The sequence below is a fragment of the Triturus cristatus genome, chromosome 11, assembly GCF_964204655.1.
Source record: "Triturus cristatus chromosome 11, aTriCri1.1, whole genome shotgun sequence".
In the NCBI taxonomy this organism is placed as follows: Eukaryota; Metazoa; Chordata; class Amphibia; order Caudata; family Salamandridae; genus Triturus; species Triturus cristatus.
In genome coordinates, this window is record NC_140594.1 from 936,603,381 (window position 1) to 936,622,857 (window position 19,477).

Below are 19,477 nucleotides of genomic sequence, written 5' to 3' on the forward strand. Positions count from 1 at the left end.
GAGAAGTATGTGAGGTTAAAAACTAAAATTGAGATTTGAATTTCTAATGAGCTGTTGATTTTCACAATAAAAGACTCCATAGTATTGATCTGTTTACGCTTTCTAAAAATCAAGATTTTTTTTGTATTGCTTATAGAAAATGTGCTAACAGTGGACTTTTCCATCTGCAGATTATACTGAATGACCAGAGGTGGCAGTGTTTCACAACCTAGTTTCTCTGAATTGCCGAGACTGAAGAAAAAAAAAAGGAAGTCTTCCGGCATACGGGATCATTTTACCAATTTATAAGGCAAGTAAAACTCACAATAATTCCTTTATGCATTAAAAAGACGCTCACAGCATCAGCATGTCCTCACTACCTTATAGTGGGAGACTGTGCCTGAACATAATTTCTGTCAAGATGAGAGTAATATGGATCACATTGTGTTGGTCATGATAGTTCATAAAAGCCTGGCTGCCTCCAACGCTACTAAAGCCTGCTTTATATCCTGGAACTAGCAATGTTGCAGAGAAGTATGTGAGGTTAAAAACTAAAATTGAGATTTGAATTTCTAATGAGCTGTTGATTTTCACAATAAAAGACTCCATAGTATTGATCTGTTTACGCTTTCTAATCATCAAGATTTTTTTTGTATTGCTTATAGAAAATGTGCTAACAGTGGACTTTTCCATCTGCAGATTATACTGAATGACCAGAGGTGGCAGTGTTTCACAACCTAGTTTCTCTGAATTGCCGAGACTGAAGAAAAAAAAAAGGAAGTCTTCCGGCATACGGGATCATTTTACCAATTTATAAGGCAAGTAAAACTCACAATAATTCCTTTATGCATTAAAAAGACGCTCACAGCATCAGCATGTCCTCACTACCTTATAGTGGGAGACTGTGCCTGAACATAATTTCTGTCAAGATGAGAGTAATATGGATCACATTGTGTTGGTCATGATAGTTCATAAAAGCCTGGCTGCCTCCAACGCTACTAAAGCCTGCTTTATATCCTGGAACTAGCAATGTTGCAGAGAAGTATGTGAGGTTAAAAACTAAAATTGAGATTTGAATTTCTAATGAGCTGTTGATTTTCACAATAAAAGACTCCATAGTATTGATCTGTTTACGCTTTCTAAAAATCAAGATTTTTTTTGTATTGCTTATAGAAAATGTGCTAACAGTGGACTTTTCCATCTGCAAATTATACTGAATGACCAGAGGTGGCAGTGTTTCACAACCGAGTTTCTCTGAATTGACGAGACTGAAGAAAAAAAAAAAGGAAGTCTTCCGGCATACGGCATCATTTTACCAATATGCAAGGCAAGTAAAACTCACAATAATTCCTTTATGCATTAAAAAGACGCTCACAGCATCAGCATGTCCTCACTACCTTACAGTGGGAGACTGTGCCTGAACATAATTTCTGTCAAGATGAGAGTAATATGGATCACATTGTGTTGGTCATGATAGTTCATAAAAGTCTGGCTGCCTCCAACGCTACTAAAGCCTGCTTTATATCCTGGAACTAGCAATGTTGCAGAGAAGTATGTGAGGTTAAAAACTAAAATTGAGATTTGAATTTCTAATGAGCTGTTGATTTTCACAATAAAAGACTCCATAGTATTGATCTGTTTACGCTTTCTAAAAATCAAGATTTTTTTTGTATTGCTTATAGAAAATGTGCTAACAGTGGACTTTTCCATCTGCAGATTATACTGAATGACCAGAGGTGGCAGTGTTTCACAACCTAGTTTCTCTGAATTGCCGAGACTGAAGAAAAAAAAAAGGAAGTCTTCCGGCATACGGGATCATTTTACCAATTTATAAGGCAAGTAAAACTCACAATAATTCCTTTATGCATTAAAAAGACGCTCACAGCATCAGCATGTCCTCACTACCTTATAGTGGGAGACTGTGCCTGAACATAATTTCTGTCAAGATGAGAGTAATATGGATCACATTGTGTTGGTCATGATAGTTCATAAAAGCCTGGCTGCCTCCAACGCTACTAAAGCCTGCTTTATATCCTGGAACTAGCAATGTTGCAGAGAAGTATGTGAGGTTAAAAACTAAAATTGAGATTTGAATTTCTAATGAGCTGTTGATTTTCACAATAAAAGACTCCATAGTATTGATCTGTTTACGCTTTCTAATCATCAAGATTTTTTTTGTATTGCTTATAGAAAATGTGCTAACAGTGGACTTTTCCATCTGCAGATTATACTGAATGACCAGAGGTGGCAGTGTTTCACAACCTAGTTTCTCTGAATTGCCGAGACTGAAGAAAAAAAAAAGGAAGTCTTCCGGCATACGGGATCATTTTACCAATTTATAAGGCAAGTAAAACTCACAATAATTCCTTTATGCATTAAAAAGACGCTCACAGCATCAGCATGTCCTCACTACCTTACAGTGGGAGACTGTGCCTGAACATAATTTCTGTCAAGATGAAAGTAATATGGATCACATTGTGTTGGTCATGATAGCTCATAAAAGCCTGGCTGCCTCCAATGCTACTAAAGCCTGCTTTATATCCTGGAGCTAGCAATGTTGCAGAGAAGTATGTGAGCTTAAAAACTAAAATTGAGATTTGATTTTCTAATGAGCTGTTGATTTTCACAATAAAAGACTCCATAGTATTGATCTGTTTACGCTTTCTAAAAATCAAGATTTTTTTTGTATTGCTTATAGAAAATGTGCTAACAGTGGACTTTTCCATCTGCAAATTATACTGAATGACCAGAGGTGGCAGTGTTTCACAACCGAGTTTCTCTGAATTGACGAGACTGAAGAAAAAAAAAAAGGAAGTCTTCCGGCATACGGCATCATTTTACCAATATGCAAGGCAAGTAAAACTCACAATAATTCCTTTATGCATTAAAAAGACGCTCACAGCATCAGCATGTCCTCACTACCTTACAGTGGGAGACTGTGCCTGAACATAATTTCTGTCAAGATGAGAGTAATATGGATCACATTGTGTTGGTCATGATAGTTCATAAAAGTCTGGCTGCCTCCAACGCTACTAAAGCCTGCTTTATATCCTGGAACTAGCAATGTTGCAGAGAAGTATGTGAGGTTAAAAACTAAAATTGAGATTTGAATTTCTAATGAGCTGTTGATTTTCACAATAAAAGACTCCATAGTATTGATCTGTTTACGCTTTCTAAAAATCAAGATTTTTTTTGTATTGCTTATAGAAAATGTGCTAACAGTGGACTTTTCCATCTACAGATTATACTGAATGACCAGAGGTGGCAGTGTTTCACAACCGAGTTTCTCTGAATTGCCGAGACTGAAGAACAAAAAAAAAAAGGAAGTCTTCCGGCATACGGCATCATTTTACCAATTTATAAGGCAAGTAAAACTCACAATAATTCCTTTATGCATTAAAAAGACGCTCACAGCATCAGCATGTCCTCACTACCTTATAGTGGGAGACTGTGCCTGAACATAATTTCTGTCAAGATGCGAGTAATATGGATCACATTGTGTTGGTCATGATAGTTCATAAAAGCCTGGCTGCCTCCAACGCTACTAAAGCCTGCTTTATATCCTGGAACTAGCAATGTTGCAGAGAAGTATGTGAGGTTAAAAACTAAAATTGAGATTTGATTTTCTAATGAGCTGTTGATTTTCACAATAAAAGACTCCATAGTATTGATCTGTTTACGCTTTCTAAAAATCAAGATTTTTTTTGTATTGCTTATAGAAAATGTGCTAACAGTGGACTTTTCCATCTGCAGATTATACTGAATGACCAGAGGTGGCAGTGTTTCACAACCTAGTTTCTCTGAATTGCCGAGACTGAAGAAAAAAAAAAGGAAGTCTTCCGGCATACGGGATCATTTTACCAATTTATAAGGCAAGTAAAACTCACAATAATTCCTTTATGCATTAAAAAGACGCTCACAGCATCAGCATGTCCTCACTACCTTATAGTGGGAGACTGTGCCTGAACATAATTTCTGTCAAGATGAGAGTAATATGGATCACATTGTGTTGGTCATGATAGTTCATAAAAGCCTGGCTGCCTCCAACGCTACTAAAGCCTGCTTTATATCCTGGAACTAGCAATGTTGCAGAGAAGTATGTGAGGTTAAAAACTAAAATTGAGATTTGAATTTCTAATGAGCTGTTGATTTTCACAATAAAAGACTCCATAGTATTGATCTGTTTACGCTTTCTAATCATCAAGATTTTTTTTGTATTGCTTATAGAAAATGTGCTAACAGTGGACTTTTCCATCTGCAGATTATACTGAATGACCAGAGGTGGCAGTGTTTCACAACCTAGTTTCTCTGAATTGCCGAGACTGAAGAAAAAAAAAAGGAAGTCTTCCGGCATACGGGATCATTTTACCAATTTATAAGGCAAGTAAAACTCACAATAATTCCTTTATGCATTAAAAAGACGCTCACAGCATCAGCATGTCCTCACTACCTTACAGTGGGAGACTGAGCCTGAACATAATTTCTGTCAAGATGAAAGTAATATGGATCACATTGTGTTGGTCATGATAGCTCATAAAAGCCTGGCTGCCTCCAATGCTACTAAAGCCTGCTTTATATCCTGGAGCTAGCAATGTTGCAGAGAAGTATGTGAGGTTAAAAACTAAAATTGAGATTTGATTTTCTAATGAGCTGTTGATTTTCACAATAAAAGACTCCATAGTATTGATCTGTTTACGCTTTCTAAAAATCAAGATTTTTTTTGTATTGCTTATAGAAAATGTGCTAACAGTGGACTTTTCCATCTGCAGATTATACTGAATGACCAGAGGTGGCAGTGTTTCACAACCTAGTTTCTCTGAATTGCCGAGACTGAAGAAAAAAAAAAGGAAGTCTTCCGGCATACGGGATCATTTTACCAATTTATAAGGCAAGTAAAACTCACAATAATTCCTTTATGCATTAAAAAGACGCTCACAGCATCAGCATGTCCTCACTACCTTATAGTGGGAGACTGTGCCTGAACATAATTTCTGTCAAGATGAGAGTAATATGGATCACATTGTGTTGGTCATGATAGTTCATAAAAGCCTGGCTGCCTCCAACGCTACTAAAGCCTGCTTTATATCCTGGAACTAGCAATGTTGCAGAGAAGTATGTGAGGTTAAAAACTAAAATTGAGATTTGATTTTCTAATGAGCTGTTGATTTTCACAATAAAAGACTCCATAGTATTGATCTGTTTACGCTTTCTAAAAATCAAGATTTTTTTTGTATTGCTTATAGAAAATGTGCTAACAGTGGACTTTTCCATCTGCAGATTATACTGAATGACCAGAGGTGGCAGTGTTTCACAACCTAGTTTCTCTGAATTGCCGAGACTGAAGAAAAAAAAAAGGAAGTCTTCCGGCATACGGGATCATTTTACCAATTTATAAGGCAAGTAAAACTCACAATAATTCCTTTATGCATTAAAAAGACGCTCACAGCATCAGCATGTCCTCACTACCTTATAGTGGGAGACTGTGCCTGAACATAATTTCTGTCAAGATGAGAGTAATATGGATCACATTGTGTTGGTCATGATAGTTCATAAAAGCCTGGCTGCCTCCAACGCTACTAAAGCCTGCTTTATATCCTGGAACTAGCAATGTTGCAGAGAAGTATGTGAGGTTAAAAACTAAAATTGAGATTTGAATTTCTAATGAGCTGTTGATTTTCACAATAAAAGACTCCATAGTATTGATCTGTTTACGCTTTCTAATCATCAAGATTTTTTTTGTATTGCTTATAGAAAATGTGCTAACAGTGGACTTTTCCATCTGCAGATTATACTGAATGACCAGAGGTGGCAGTGTTTCACAACCTAGTTTCTCTGAATTGCCGAGACTGAAGAAAAAAAAAAGGAAGTCTTCCGGCATACGGGATCATTTTACCAATTTATAAGGCAAGTAAAACTCACAATAATTCCTTTATGCATTAAAAAGACGCTCACAGCATCAGCATGTCCTCACTACCTTACAGTGGGAGACTGAGCCTGAACATAATTTCTGTCAAGATGAAAGTAATATGGATCACATTGTGTTGGTCATGATAGCTCATAAAAGCCTGGCTGCCTCCAATGCTACTAAAGCCTGCTTTATATCCTGGAGCTAGCAATGTTGCAGAGAAGTATGTGAGGTTAAAAACTAAAATTGAGATTTGATTTTCTAATGAGCTGTTGATTTTCACAATAAAAGACTCCATAGTATTGATCTGTTTACGCTTTCTAAAAATCAAGATTTTTTTTGTATTGCTTATAGAAAATGTGCTAACAGTGGACTTTTCCATCTGCAGATTATACTGAATGACCAGAGGTGGCAGTGTTTCACAACCTAGTTTCTCTGAATTGCCGAGACTGAAGAAAAAAAAAAGGAAGTCTTCCGGCATACGGGATCATTTTACCAATTTATAAGGCAAGTAAAACTCACAATAATTCCTTTATGCATTAAAAAGACGCTCACAGCATCAGCATGTCCTCACTACCTTATAGTGGGAGACTGTGCCTGAACATAATTTCTGTCAAGATGAGAGTAATATGGATCACATTGTGTTGGTCATGATAGTTCATAAAAGCCTGGCTGCCTCCAACGCTACTAAAGCCTGCTTTATATCCTGGAACTAGCAATGTTGCAGAGAAGTATGTGAGGTTAAAAACTAAAATTGAGATTTGAATTTCTAATGAGCTGTTGATTTTCACAATAAAAGACTCCATAGTATTGATCTGTTTACGCTTTCTAAAAATCAAGATTTTTTTTGTATTGCTTATAGAAAATGTGCTAACAGTGGACTTTTCCATCTGCAAATTATACTGAATGACCAGAGGTGGCAGTGTTTCACAACCGAGTTTCTCTGAATTGACGAGACTGAAGAAAAAAAAAAAGGAAGTCTTCCGGCATACGGCATCATTTTACCAATATGCAAGGCAAGTAAAACTCACAATAATTCCTTTATGCATTAAAAAGACGCTCACAGCATCAGCATGTCCTCACTACCTTACAGTGGGAGACTGTGCCTGAACATAATTTCTGTCAAGATGAGAGTAATATGGATCACATTGTGTTGGTCATGATAGTTCATAAAAGTCTGGCTGCCTCCAACGCTACTAAAGCCTGCTTTATATCCTGGAACTAGCAATGTTGCAGAGAAGTATGTGAGGTTAAAAACTAAAATTGAGATTTGAATTTCTAATGAGCTGTTGATTTTCACAATAAAAGACTCCATAGTATTGATCTGTTTACGCTTTCTAATCATCAAGATTTTTTTTGTATTGCTTATAGAAAATGTGCTAACAGTGGACTTTTCCATCTGCAGATTATACTGAATGACCAGAGGTGGCAGTGTTTCACAACCTAGTTTCTCTGAATTGCCGAGACTGAAGAAAAAAAAAAGGAAGTCTTCCGGCATACGGGATCATTTTACCAATTTATAAGGCAAGTAAAACTCACAATAATTCCTTTATGCATTAAAAAGACGCTCACAGCATCAGCATGTCCTCACTACCTTACAGTGGGAGACTGTGCCTGAACATAATTTCTGTCAAGATGAAAGTAATATGGATCACATTGTGTTGGTCATGATAGCTCATAAAAGCCTGGCTGCCTCCAATGCTACTAAAGCCTGCTTTATATCCTGGAGCTAGCAATGTTGCAGAGAAGTATGTGAGGTTAAAAACTAAAATTGAGATTTGATTTTCTAATGAGCTGTTGATTTTCACAATAAAAGACTCCATAGTATTGATCTGTTTACGCTTTCTAAAAATCAAGATTTTTTTTGTATTGCTTATAGAAAATGTGCTAACAGTGGACTTTTCCATCTGCAGATTATACTGAATGACCAGAGGTGGCAGTGTTTCACAACCTAGTTTCTCTGAATTGCCGAGACTGAAGAAAAAAAAAAGGAAGTCTTCCGGCATACGGGATCATTTTACCAATTTATAAGGCAAGTAAAACTCACAATAATTCCTTTATGCATTAAAAAGACGCTCACAGCATCAGCATGTCCTCACTACCTTATAGTGGGAGACTGTGCCTGAACATAATTTCTGTCAAGATGAAAGTAATATGGATCACATTGTGTTGGTCATGATAGCTCATAAAAGCCTGGCTGCCTCCAATGCTACTAAAGCCTGCTTTATATCCTGGAGCTAGCAATGTTGCAGAGAAGTATGTGAGGTTAAAAACTAAAATTGAGATTTGATTTTCTAATGAGCTGTTGATTTTCACAATAAAAGACTCCATAGTATTGATCTGTTTACGCTTTCTAAAAATCAAGATTTTTTTTGTATTGCTTATAGAAAATGTGCTAACAGTGGACTTTTCCATCTGCAAATTATACTGAATGACCAGAGGTGGCAGTGTTTCACAACCGAGTTTCTCTGAATTGACGAGACTGAAGAAAAAAAAAAAGGAAGTCTTCCGGCATACGGCATCATTTTACCAATATGCAAGGCAAGTAAAACTCACAATAATTCCTTTATGCATTAAAAAGACGCTCACAGCATCAGCATGTCCTCACTACCTTACAGTGGGAGACTGTGCCTGAACATAATTTCTGTCAAGATGAGAGTAATATGGATCACATTGTGTTGGTCATGATAGTTCATAAAAGTCTGGCTGCCTCCAACGCTACTAAAGCCTGCTTTATATCCTGGAACTAGCAATGTTGCAGAGAAGTATGTGAGGTTAAAAACTAAAATTGAGATTTGAATTTCTAATGAGCTGTTGATTTTCACAATAAAAGACTCCATAGTATTGATCTGTTTACGCTTTCTAAAAATCAAGATTTTTTTTGTATTGCTTATAGAAAATGTGCTAACAGTGGACTTTTCCATCTGCAGATTATACTGAATGACCAGAGGTGGCAGTGTTTCACAACCTAGTTTCTCTGAATTGCCGAGACTGAAGAAAAAAAAAAGGAAGTCTTCCGGCATACGGGATCATTTTACCAATTTATAAGGCAAGTAAAACTCACAATAATTCCTTTATGCATTAAAAAGACGCTCACAGCATCAGCATGTCCTCACTACCTTATAGTGGGAGACTGTGCCTGAACATAATTTCTGTCAAGATGAGAGTAATATGGATCACATTGTGTTGGTCATGATAGTTCATAAAAGCCTGGCTGCCTCCAACGCTACTAAAGCCTGCTTTATATCCTGGAACTAGCAATGTTGCAGAGAAGTATGTGAGGTTAAAAACTAAAATTGAGATTTGAATTTCTAATGAGCTGTTGATTTTCACAATAAAAGACTCCATAGTATTGATCTGTTTACGCTTTCTAATCATCAAGATTTTTTTTGTATTGCTTATAGAAAATGTGCTAACAGTGGACTTTTCCATCTGCAGATTATACTGAATGACCAGAGGTGGCAGTGTTTCACAACCTAGTTTCTCTGAATTGCCGAGACTGAAGAAAAAAAAAAGGAAGTCTTCCGGCATACGGGATCATTTTACCAATTTATAAGGCAAGTAAAACTCACAATAATTCCTTTATGCATTAAAAAGACGCTCACAGCATCAGCATGTCCTCACTACCTTATAGTGGGAGACTGTGCCTGAACATAATTTCTGTCAAGATGAGAGTAATATGGATCACATTGTGTTGGTCATGATAGTTCATAAAAGCCTGGCTGCCTCCAACGCTACTAAAGCCTGCTTTATATCCTGGAACTAGCAATGTTGCAGAGAAGTATGTGAGGTTAAAAACTAAAATTGAGATTTGAATTTCTAATGAGCTGTTGATTTTCACAATAAAAGACTCCATAGTATTGATCTGTTTACGCTTTCTAAAAATCAAGATTTTTTTTGTATTGCTTATAGAAAATGTGCTAACAGTGGACTTTTCCATCTGCAAATTATACTGAATGACCAGAGGTGGCAGTGTTTCACAACCGAGTTTCTCTGAATTGACGAGACTGAAGAAAAAAAAAAAGGAAGTCTTCCGGCATACGGCATCATTTTACCAATATGCAAGGCAAGTAAAACTCACAATAATTCCTTTATGCATTAAAAAGACGCTCACAGCATCAGCATGTCCTCACTACCTTACAGTGGGAGACTGTGCCTGAACATAATTTCTGTCAAGATGAGAGTAATATGGATCACATTGTGTTGGTCATGATAGTTCATAAAAGTCTGGCTGCCTCCAACGCTACTAAAGCCTGCTTTATATCCTGGAACTAGCAATGTTGCAGAGAAGTATGTGAGGTTAAAAACTAAAATTGAGATTTGAATTTCTAATGAGCTGTTGATTTTCACAATAAAAGACTCCATAGTATTGATCTGTTTACGCTTTCTAAAAATCAAGATTTTTTTTGTATTGCTTATAGAAAATGTGCTAACAGTGGACTTTTCCATCTGCAGATTATACTGAATGACCAGAGGTGGCAGTGTTTCACAACCTAGTTTCTCTGAATTGCCGAGACTGAAGAAAAAAAAAAGGAAGTCTTCCGGCATACGGGATCATTTTACCAATTTATAAGGCAAGTAAAACTCACAATAATTCCTTTATGCATTAAAAAGACGCTCACAGCATCAGCATGTCCTCACTACCTTATAGTGGGAGACTGTGCCTGAACATAATTTCTGTCAAGATGAGAGTAATATGGATCACATTGTGTTGGTCATGATAGTTCATAAAAGCCTGGCTGCCTCCAACGCTACTAAAGCCTGCTTTATATCCTGGAACTAGCAATGTTGCAGAGAAGTATGTGAGGTTAAAAACTAAAATTGAGATTTGAATTTCTAATGAGCTGTTGATTTTCACAATAAAAGACTCCATAGTATTGATCTGTTTACGCTTTCTAATCATCAAGATTTTTTTTGTATTGCTTATAGAAAATGTGCTAACAGTGGACTTTTCCATCTGCAGATTATACTGAATGACCAGAGGTGGCAGTGTTTCACAACCTAGTTTCTCTGAATTGCCGAGACTGAAGAAAAAAAAAAGGAAGTCTTCCGGCATACGGGATCATTTTACCAATTTATAAGGCAAGTAAAACTCACAATAATTCCTTTATGCATTAAAAAGACGCTCACAGCATCAGCATGTCCTCACTACCTTACAGTGGGAGACTGAGCCTGAACATAATTTCTGTCAAGATGAAAGTAATATGGATCACATTGTGTTGGTCATGATAGCTCATAAAAGCCTGGCTGCCTCCAATGCTACTAAAGCCTGCTTTATATCCTGGAGCTAGCAATGTTGCAGAGAAGTATGTGAGGTTAAAAACTAAAATTGAGATTTGATTTTCTAATGAGCTGTTGATTTTCACAATAAAAGACTCCATAGTATTGATCTGTTTACGCTTTCTAAAAATCAAGATTTTTTTTGTATTGCTTATAGAAAATGTGCTAACAGTGGACTTTTCCATCTGCAGATTATACTGAATGACCAGAGGTGGCAGTGTTTCACAACCTAGTTTCTCTGAATTGCCGAGACTGAAGAAAAAAAAAAGGAAGTCTTCCGGCATACGGGATCATTTTACCAATTTATAAGGCAAGTAAAACTCACAATAATTCCTTTATGCATTAAAAAGACGCTCACAGCATCAGCATGTCCTCACTACCTTATAGTGGGAGACTGTGCCTGAACATAATTTCTGTCAAGATGAGAGTAATATGGATCACATTGTGTTGGTCATGATAGTTCATAAAAGCCTGGCTGCCTCCAACGCTACTAAAGCCTGCTTTATATCCTGGAACTAGCAATGTTGCAGAGAAGTATGTGAGGTTAAAAACTAAAATTGAGATTTGATTTTCTAATGAGCTGTTGATTTTCACAATAAAAGACTCCATAGTATTGATCTGTTTACGCTTTCTAAAAATCAAGATTTTTTTTGTATTGCTTATAGAAAATGTGCTAACAGTGGACTTTTCCATCTGCAGATTATACTGAATGACCAGAGGTGGCAGTGTTTCACAACCTAGTTTCTCTGAATTGCCGAGACTGAAGAAAAAAAAAAGGAAGTCTTCCGGCATACGGGATCATTTTACCAATTTATAAGGCAAGTAAAACTCACAATAATTCCTTTATGCATTAAAAAGACGCTCACAGCATCAGCATGTCCTCACTACCTTATAGTGGGAGACTGTGCCTGAACATAATTTCTGTCAAGATGAGAGTAATATGGATCACATTGTGTTGGTCATGATAGTTCATAAAAGCCTGGCTGCCTCCAACGCTACTAAAGCCTGCTTTATATCCTGGAACTAGCAATGTTGCAGAGAAGTATGTGAGGTTAAAAACTAAAATTGAGATTTGAATTTCTAATGAGCTGTTGATTTTCACAATAAAAGACTCCATAGTATTGATCTGTTTACGCTTTCTAATCATCAAGATTTTTTTTGTATTGCTTATAGAAAATGTGCTAACAGTGGACTTTTCCATCTGCAGATTATACTGAATGACCAGAGGTGGCAGTGTTTCACAACCTAGTTTCTCTGAATTGCCGAGACTGAAGAAAAAAAAAAGGAAGTCTTCCGGCATACGGGATCATTTTACCAATTTATAAGGCAAGTAAAACTCACAATAATTCCTTTATGCATTAAAAAGACGCTCACAGCATCAGCATGTCCTCACTACCTTACAGTGGGAGACTGAGCCTGAACATAATTTCTGTCAAGATGAAAGTAATATGGATCACATTGTGTTGGTCATGATAGCTCATAAAAGCCTGGCTGCCTCCAATGCTACTAAAGCCTGCTTTATATCCTGGAGCTAGCAATGTTGCAGAGAAGTATGTGAGGTTAAAAACTAAAATTGAGATTTGATTTTCTAATGAGCTGTTGATTTTCACAATAAAAGACTCCATAGTATTGATCTGTTTACGCTTTCTAAAAATCAAGATTTTTTTTGTATTGCTTATAGAAAATGTGCTAACAGTGGACTTTTCCATCTGCAGATTATACTGAATGACCAGAGGTGGCAGTGTTTCACAACCTAGTTTCTCTGAATTGCCGAGACTGAAGAAAAAAAAAAGGAAGTCTTCCGGCATACGGGATCATTTTACCAATTTATAAGGCAAGTAAAACTCACAATAATTCCTTTATGCATTAAAAAGACGCTCACAGCATCAGCATGTCCTCACTACCTTATAGTGGGAGACTGTGCCTGAACATAATTTCTGTCAAGATGAGAGTAATATGGATCACATTGTGTTGGTCATGATAGTTCATAAAAGCCTGGCTGCCTCCAACGCTACTAAAGCCTGCTTTATATCCTGGAACTAGCAATGTTGCAGAGAAGTATGTGAGGTTAAAAACTAAAATTGAGATTTGAATTTCTAATGAGCTGTTGATTTTCACAATAAAAGACTCCATAGTATTGATCTGTTTACGCTTTCTAAAAATCAAGATTTTTTTTGTATTGCTTATAGAAAATGTGCTAACAGTGGACTTTTCCATCTGCAAATTATACTGAATGACCAGAGGTGGCAGTGTTTCACAACCGAGTTTCTCTGAATTGACGAGACTGAAGAAAAAAAAAAAGGAAGTCTTCCGGCATACGGCATCATTTTACCAATATGCAAGGCAAGTAAAACTCACAATAATTCCTTTATGCATTAAAAAGACGCTCACAGCATCAGCATGTCCTCACTACCTTACAGTGGGAGACTGTGCCTGAACATAATTTCTGTCAAGATGAGAGTAATATGGATCACATTGTGTTGGTCATGATAGTTCATAAAAGTCTGGCTGCCTCCAACGCTACTAAAGCCTGCTTTATATCCTGGAACTAGCAATGTTGCAGAGAAGTATGTGAGGTTAAAAACTAAAATTGAGATTTGAATTTCTAATGAGCTGTTGATTTTCACAATAAAAGACTCCATAGTATTGATCTGTTTACGCTTTCTAATCATCAAGATTTTTTTTGTATTGCTTATAGAAAATGTGCTAACAGTGGACTTTTCCATCTGCAGATTATACTGAATGACCAGAGGTGGCAGTGTTTCACAACCTAGTTTCTCTGAATTGCCGAGACTGAAGAAAAAAAAAAGGAAGTCTTCCGGCATACGGGATCATTTTACCAATTTATAAGGCAAGTAAAACTCACAATAATTCCTTTATGCATTAAAAAGACGCTCACAGCATCAGCATGTCCTCACTACCTTACAGTGGGAGACTGTGCCTGAACATAATTTCTGTCAAGATGAAAGTAATATGGATCACATTGTGTTGGTCATGATAGCTCATAAAAGCCTGGCTGCCTCCAATGCTACTAAAGCCTGCTTTATATCCTGGAGCTAGCAATGTTGCAGAGAAGTATGTGAGGTTAAAAACTAAAATTGAGATTTGATTTTCTAATGAGCTGTTGATTTTCACAATAAAAGACTCCATAGTATTGATCTGTTTACGCTTTCTAAAAATCAAGATTTTTTTTGTATTGCTTATAGAAAATGTGCTAACAGTGGACTTTTCCATCTGCAGATTATACTGAATGACCAGAGGTGGCAGTGTTTCACAACCTAGTTTCTCTGAATTGCCGAGACTGAAGAAAAAAAAAAGGAAGTCTTCCGGCATACGGGATCATTTTACCAATTTATAAGGCAAGTAAAACTCACAATAATTCCTTTATGCATTAAAAAGACGCTCACAGCATCAGCATGTCCTCACTACCTTATAGTGGGAGACTGTGCCTGAACATAATTTCTGTCAAGATGAAAGTAATATGGATCACATTGTGTTGGTCATGATAGCTCATAAAAGCCTGGCTGCCTCCAATGCTACTAAAGCCTGCTTTATATCCTGGAGCTAGCAATGTTGCAGAGAAGTATGTGAGGTTAAAAACTAAAATTGAGATTTGATTTTCTAATGAGCTGTTGATTTTCACAATAAAAGACTCCATAGTATTGATCTGTTTACGCTTTCTAAAAATCAAGATTTTTTTTGTATTGCTTATAGAAAATGTGCTAACAGTGGACTTTTCCATCTGCAAATTATACTGAATGACCAGAGGTGGCAGTGTTTCACAACCGAGTTTCTCTGAATTGACGAGACTGAAGAAAAAAAAAAAGGAAGTCTTCCGGCATACGGCATCATTTTACCAATATGCAAGGCAAGTAAAACTCACAATAATTCCTTTATGCATTAAAAAGACGCTCACAGCATCAGCATGTCCTCACTACCTTACAGTGGGAGACTGTGCCTGAACATAATTTCTGTCAAGATGAGAGTAATATGGATCACATTGTGTTGGTCATGATAGTTCATAAAAGTCTGGCTGCCTCCAACGCTACTAAAGCCTGCTTTATATCCTGGAACTAGCAATGTTGCAGAGAAGTATGTGAGGTTAAAAACTAAAATTGAGATTTGAATTTCTAATGAGCTGTTGATTTTCACAATAAAAGACTCCATAGTATTGATCTGTTTACGCTTTCTAAAAATCAAGATTTTTTTTGTATTGCTTATAGAAAATGTGCTAACAGTGGACTTTTCCATCTGCAGATTATACTGAATGACCAGAGGTGGCAGTGTTTCACAACCTAGTTTCTCTGAATTGCCGAGACTGAAGAAAAAAAAAAGGAAGTCTTCCGGCATACGGGATCATTTTACCAATTTATAAGGCAAGTAAAACTCACAATAATTCCTTTATGCATTAAAAAGACGCTCACAGCATCAGCATGTCCTCACTACCTTATAGTGGGAGACTGTGCCTGAACATAATTTCTGTCAAGATGAGAGTAATATGGATCACATTGTGTTGGTCATGATAGTTCATAAAAGCCTGGCTGCCTCCAACGCTACTAAAGCCTGCTTTATATCCTGGAACTAGCAATGTTGCAGAGAAGTATGTGAGGTTAAAAACTAAAATTGAGATTTGAATTTCTAATGAGCTGTTGATTTTCACAATAAAAGACTCCATAGTATTGATCTGTTTACGCTTTCTAATCATCAAGATTTTTTTTGTATTGCTTATAGAAAATGTGCTAACAGTGGACTTTTCCATCTGCAGATTATACTGAATGACCAGAGGTGGCAGTGTTTCACAACCTAGTTTCTCTGAATTGCCGAGACTGAAGAAAAAAAAAAGGAAGTCTTCCGGCATACGGGATCATTTTACCAATTTATAAGGCAAGTAAAACTCACAATAATTCCTTTATGCATTAAAAAGACGCTCACAGCATCAGCATGTCCTCACTACCTTATAGTGGGAGACTGTGCCTGAACATAATTTCTGTCAAGATGAGAGTAATATGGATCACATTGTGTTGGTCATGATAGTTCATAAAAGCCTGGCTGCCTCCAACGCTACTAAAGCCTGCTTTATATCCTGGAACTAGCAATGTTGCAGAGAAGTATGTGAGGTTAAAAACTAAAATTGAGATTTGAATTTCTAATGAGCTGTTGATTTTCACAATAAAAGACTCCATAGTATTGATCTGTTTACGCTTTCTAAAAATCAAGATTTTTTTTGTATTGCTTATAGAAAATGTGCTAACAGTGGACTTTTCCATCTGCAAATTATACTGAATGACCAGAGGTGGCAGTGTTTCACAACCGAGTTTCTCTGAATTGACGAGACTGAAGAAAAAAAAAAAGGAAGTCTTCCGGCATACGGCATCATTTTACCAATATGCAAGGCAAGTAAAACTCACAATAATTCCTTTATGCATTAAAAAGACGCTCACAGCATCAGCATGTCCTCACTACCTTACAGTGGGAGACTGTGCCTGAACATAATTTCTGTCAAGATGAGAGTAATATGGATCACATTGTGTTGGTCATGATAGTTCATAAAAGTCTGGCTGCCTCCAACGCTACTAAAGCCTGCTTTATATCCTGGAACTAGCAATGTTGCAGAGAAGTATGTGAGGTTAAAAACTAAAATTGAGATTTGAATTTCTAATGAGCTGTTGATTTTCACAATAAAAGACTCCATAGTATTGATCTGTTTACGCTTTCTAAAAATCAAGATTTTTTTTGTATTGCTTATAGAAAATGTGCTAACAGTGGACTTTTCCATCTGCAGATTATACTGAATGACCAGAGGTGGCAGTGTTTCACAACCTAGTTTCTCTGAATTGCCGAGACTGAAGAAAAAAAAAAGGAAGTCTTCCGGCATACGGGATCATTTTACCAATTTATAAGGCAAGTAAAACTCACAATAATTCCTTTATGCATTAAAAAGACGCTCACAGCATCAGCATGTCCTCACTACCTTATAGTGGGAGACTGTGCCTGAACATAATTTCTGTCAAGATGAGAGTAATATGGATCACATTGTGTTGGTCATGATAGTTCATAAAAGCCTGGCTGCCTCCAACGCTACTAAAGCCTGCTTTATATCCTGGAACTAGCAATGTTGCAGAGAAGTATGTGAGGTTAAAAACTAAAATTGAGATTTGAATTTCTAATGAGCTGTTGATTTTCACAATAAAAGACTCCATAGTATTGATCTGTTTACGCTTTCTAATCATCAAGATTTTTTTTGTATTGCTTATAGAAAATGTGCTAACAGTGGACTTTTCCATCTGCAGATTATACTGAATGACCAGAGGTGGCAGTGTTTCACAACCTAGTTTCTCTGAATTGCCGAGACTGAAGAAAAAAAAAAGGAAGTCTTCCGGCATACGGGATCATTTTACCAATTTATAAGGCAAGTAAAACTCACAATAATTCCTTTATGCATTAAAAAGACGCTCACAGCATCAGCATGTCCTCACTACCTTACAGTGGGAGACTGAGCCTGAACATAATTTCTGTCAAGATGAAAGTAATATGGATCACATTGTGTTGGTCATGATAGCTCATAAAAGCCTGGCTGCCTCCAATGCTACTAAAGCCTGCTTTATATCCTGGAGCTAGCAATGTTGCAGAGAAGTATGTGAGGTTAAAAACTAAAATTGAGATTTGATTTTCTAATGAGCTGTTGATTTTCACAATAAAAGACTCCATAGTATTGATCTGTTTACGCTTTCTAAAAATCAAGATTTTTTTTGTATTGCTTATAGAAAATGTGCTAACAGTGGACTTTTCCATCTGCAGATTATACTGAATGACCAGAGGTGGCAGTGTTTCACAACCTAGTTTCTCTGAATTGCCGAGACTGAAGAAAAAAAAAAGGAAGTCTTCCGGCATACGGGATCATTTTACCAATTTATAAGGCAAGTAAAACTCACAATAATTCCTTTATGCATTAAAAAGACGCTCACAGCATCAGCATGTCCTCACTACCTTATAGTGGGAGACTGTGCCTGAACATAATTTCTGTCAAGATGAGAGTAATATGGATCACATTGTGTTGGTCATGATAGTTCATAAAAGCCTGGCTGCCTCCAACGCTACTAAAGCCTGCTTTATATCCTGGAACTAGCAATGTTGCAGAGAAGTATGTGAGGTTAAAAACTAAAATTGAGATTTGAATTTCTAATGAGCTGTTGATTTTCACAATAAAAGACTCCATAGTATTGATCTGTTTACGCTTTCTAAAAATCAAGATTTTTTTTGTATTGCTTATAGAAAATGTGCTAACAGTGGACTTTTCCATCTGCAAATTATACTGAATGACCAGAGGTGGCAGTGTTTCACAACCGAGTTTCTCTGAATTGACGAGACTGAAGAAAAAAAAAAAGGAAGTCTTCCGGCATACGGCATCATTTTACCAATATGCAAGGCAAGTAAAACTCACAATAATTCCTTTATGCATTAAAAAGACGCTCACAGCATCAGCATGTCCTCACTACCTTACAGTGGGAGACTGTGCCTGAACATAATTTCTGTCAAGATGAGAGTAATATGGATCACATTGTGTTGGTCATGATAGTTCATAAAAGTCTGGCTGCCTCCAACGCTACTAAAGCCTGCTTTATATCCTGGAACTAGCAATGTTGCAGAGAAGTATGTGAGGTTAAAAACTAAAATTGAGATTTGAATTTCTAATGAGCTGTTGATTTTCACAATAAAAGACTCCATAGTATTGATCTGTTTACGCTTTCTAATCATCAAGATTTTTTTTGTATTGCTTATAGAAAATGTGCTAACAGTGGACTTTTCCATCTGCAGATTATACTGAATGACCAGAGGTGGCAGTGTTTCACAACCTAGTTTCTCTGAATTGCCGAGACTGAAGAAAAAAAAAAGGAAGTCTTCCGGCATACGGGATCATTTTACCAATTTATAAGGCAAGTAAAACTCACAATAATTCCTTTATGCATTAAAAAGACGCTCACAGCATCAGCATGTCCTCACTACCTTACAGTGGGAGACTGTGCCTGAACATAATTTCTGTCAAGATGAAAGTAATATGGATCACATTGTGTTGGTCATGATAGCTCATAAAAGCCTGGCTGCCTCCAATGCTACTAAAGCCTGCTTTATATCCTGGAGCTAGCAATGTTGCAGAGAAGTATGTGAGGTTAAAAACTAAAATTGAGATTTGATTTTCTAATGAGCTGTTGATTTTCACAATAAAAGACTCCATAGTATTGATCTGTTTACGCTTTCTAAAAATCAAGATTTTTTTTGTATTGCTTATAGAAAATGTGCTAACAGTGGACTTTT

At 36.7% G+C, this 19,477-nt stretch overlaps 2 long non-coding RNA genes across 2 annotated transcripts in view; both read left to right on the plus strand.

Annotated features, from left to right (window-relative positions):
- The first annotated feature begins 182 nt into the window (after window positions 1–182).
- Window positions 183–16,501, plus strand: LOC146785669 (uncharacterized). Its single transcript, XR_014970737.1, has 33 exons — window positions 183–289; window positions 679–797; window positions 1,153–1,306; window positions 1,696–1,814; window positions 2,204–2,322; window positions 2,678–2,831; window positions 3,221–3,343; window positions 3,733–3,851; window positions 4,241–4,359; window positions 4,749–4,867; window positions 5,257–5,375; window positions 5,765–5,883; window positions 6,273–6,391; window positions 6,747–6,900; window positions 7,290–7,408; window positions 7,798–7,916; window positions 8,272–8,425; window positions 8,815–8,933; window positions 9,323–9,441; window positions 9,797–9,950; window positions 10,340–10,458; window positions 10,848–10,966; window positions 11,356–11,474; window positions 11,864–11,982; window positions 12,372–12,490; window positions 12,880–12,998; window positions 13,354–13,507; window positions 13,897–14,015; window positions 14,405–14,523; window positions 14,879–15,032; window positions 15,422–15,540; window positions 15,930–16,048; window positions 16,404–16,501. It is a non-coding gene; the product is annotated as an uncharacterized LOC146785669 (long non-coding RNA).
- A 961-nt stretch (window positions 16,502–17,462) lies between these two features.
- The window catches only part of LOC146785670 (uncharacterized), a 32,629-nt gene continuing 30,614 nt past the window's right edge, over window positions 17,463–19,477 (plus strand). Inside the window, exons 1-4 of the long non-coding RNA XR_014970745.1 lie at window positions 17,463–17,573; window positions 17,963–18,081; window positions 18,437–18,590; window positions 18,980–19,098. This is a non-coding gene — a long non-coding RNA (uncharacterized LOC146785670). The remainder of the gene's footprint in view (window positions 17,574–17,962; window positions 18,082–18,436; window positions 18,591–18,979; window positions 19,099–19,477) is intronic.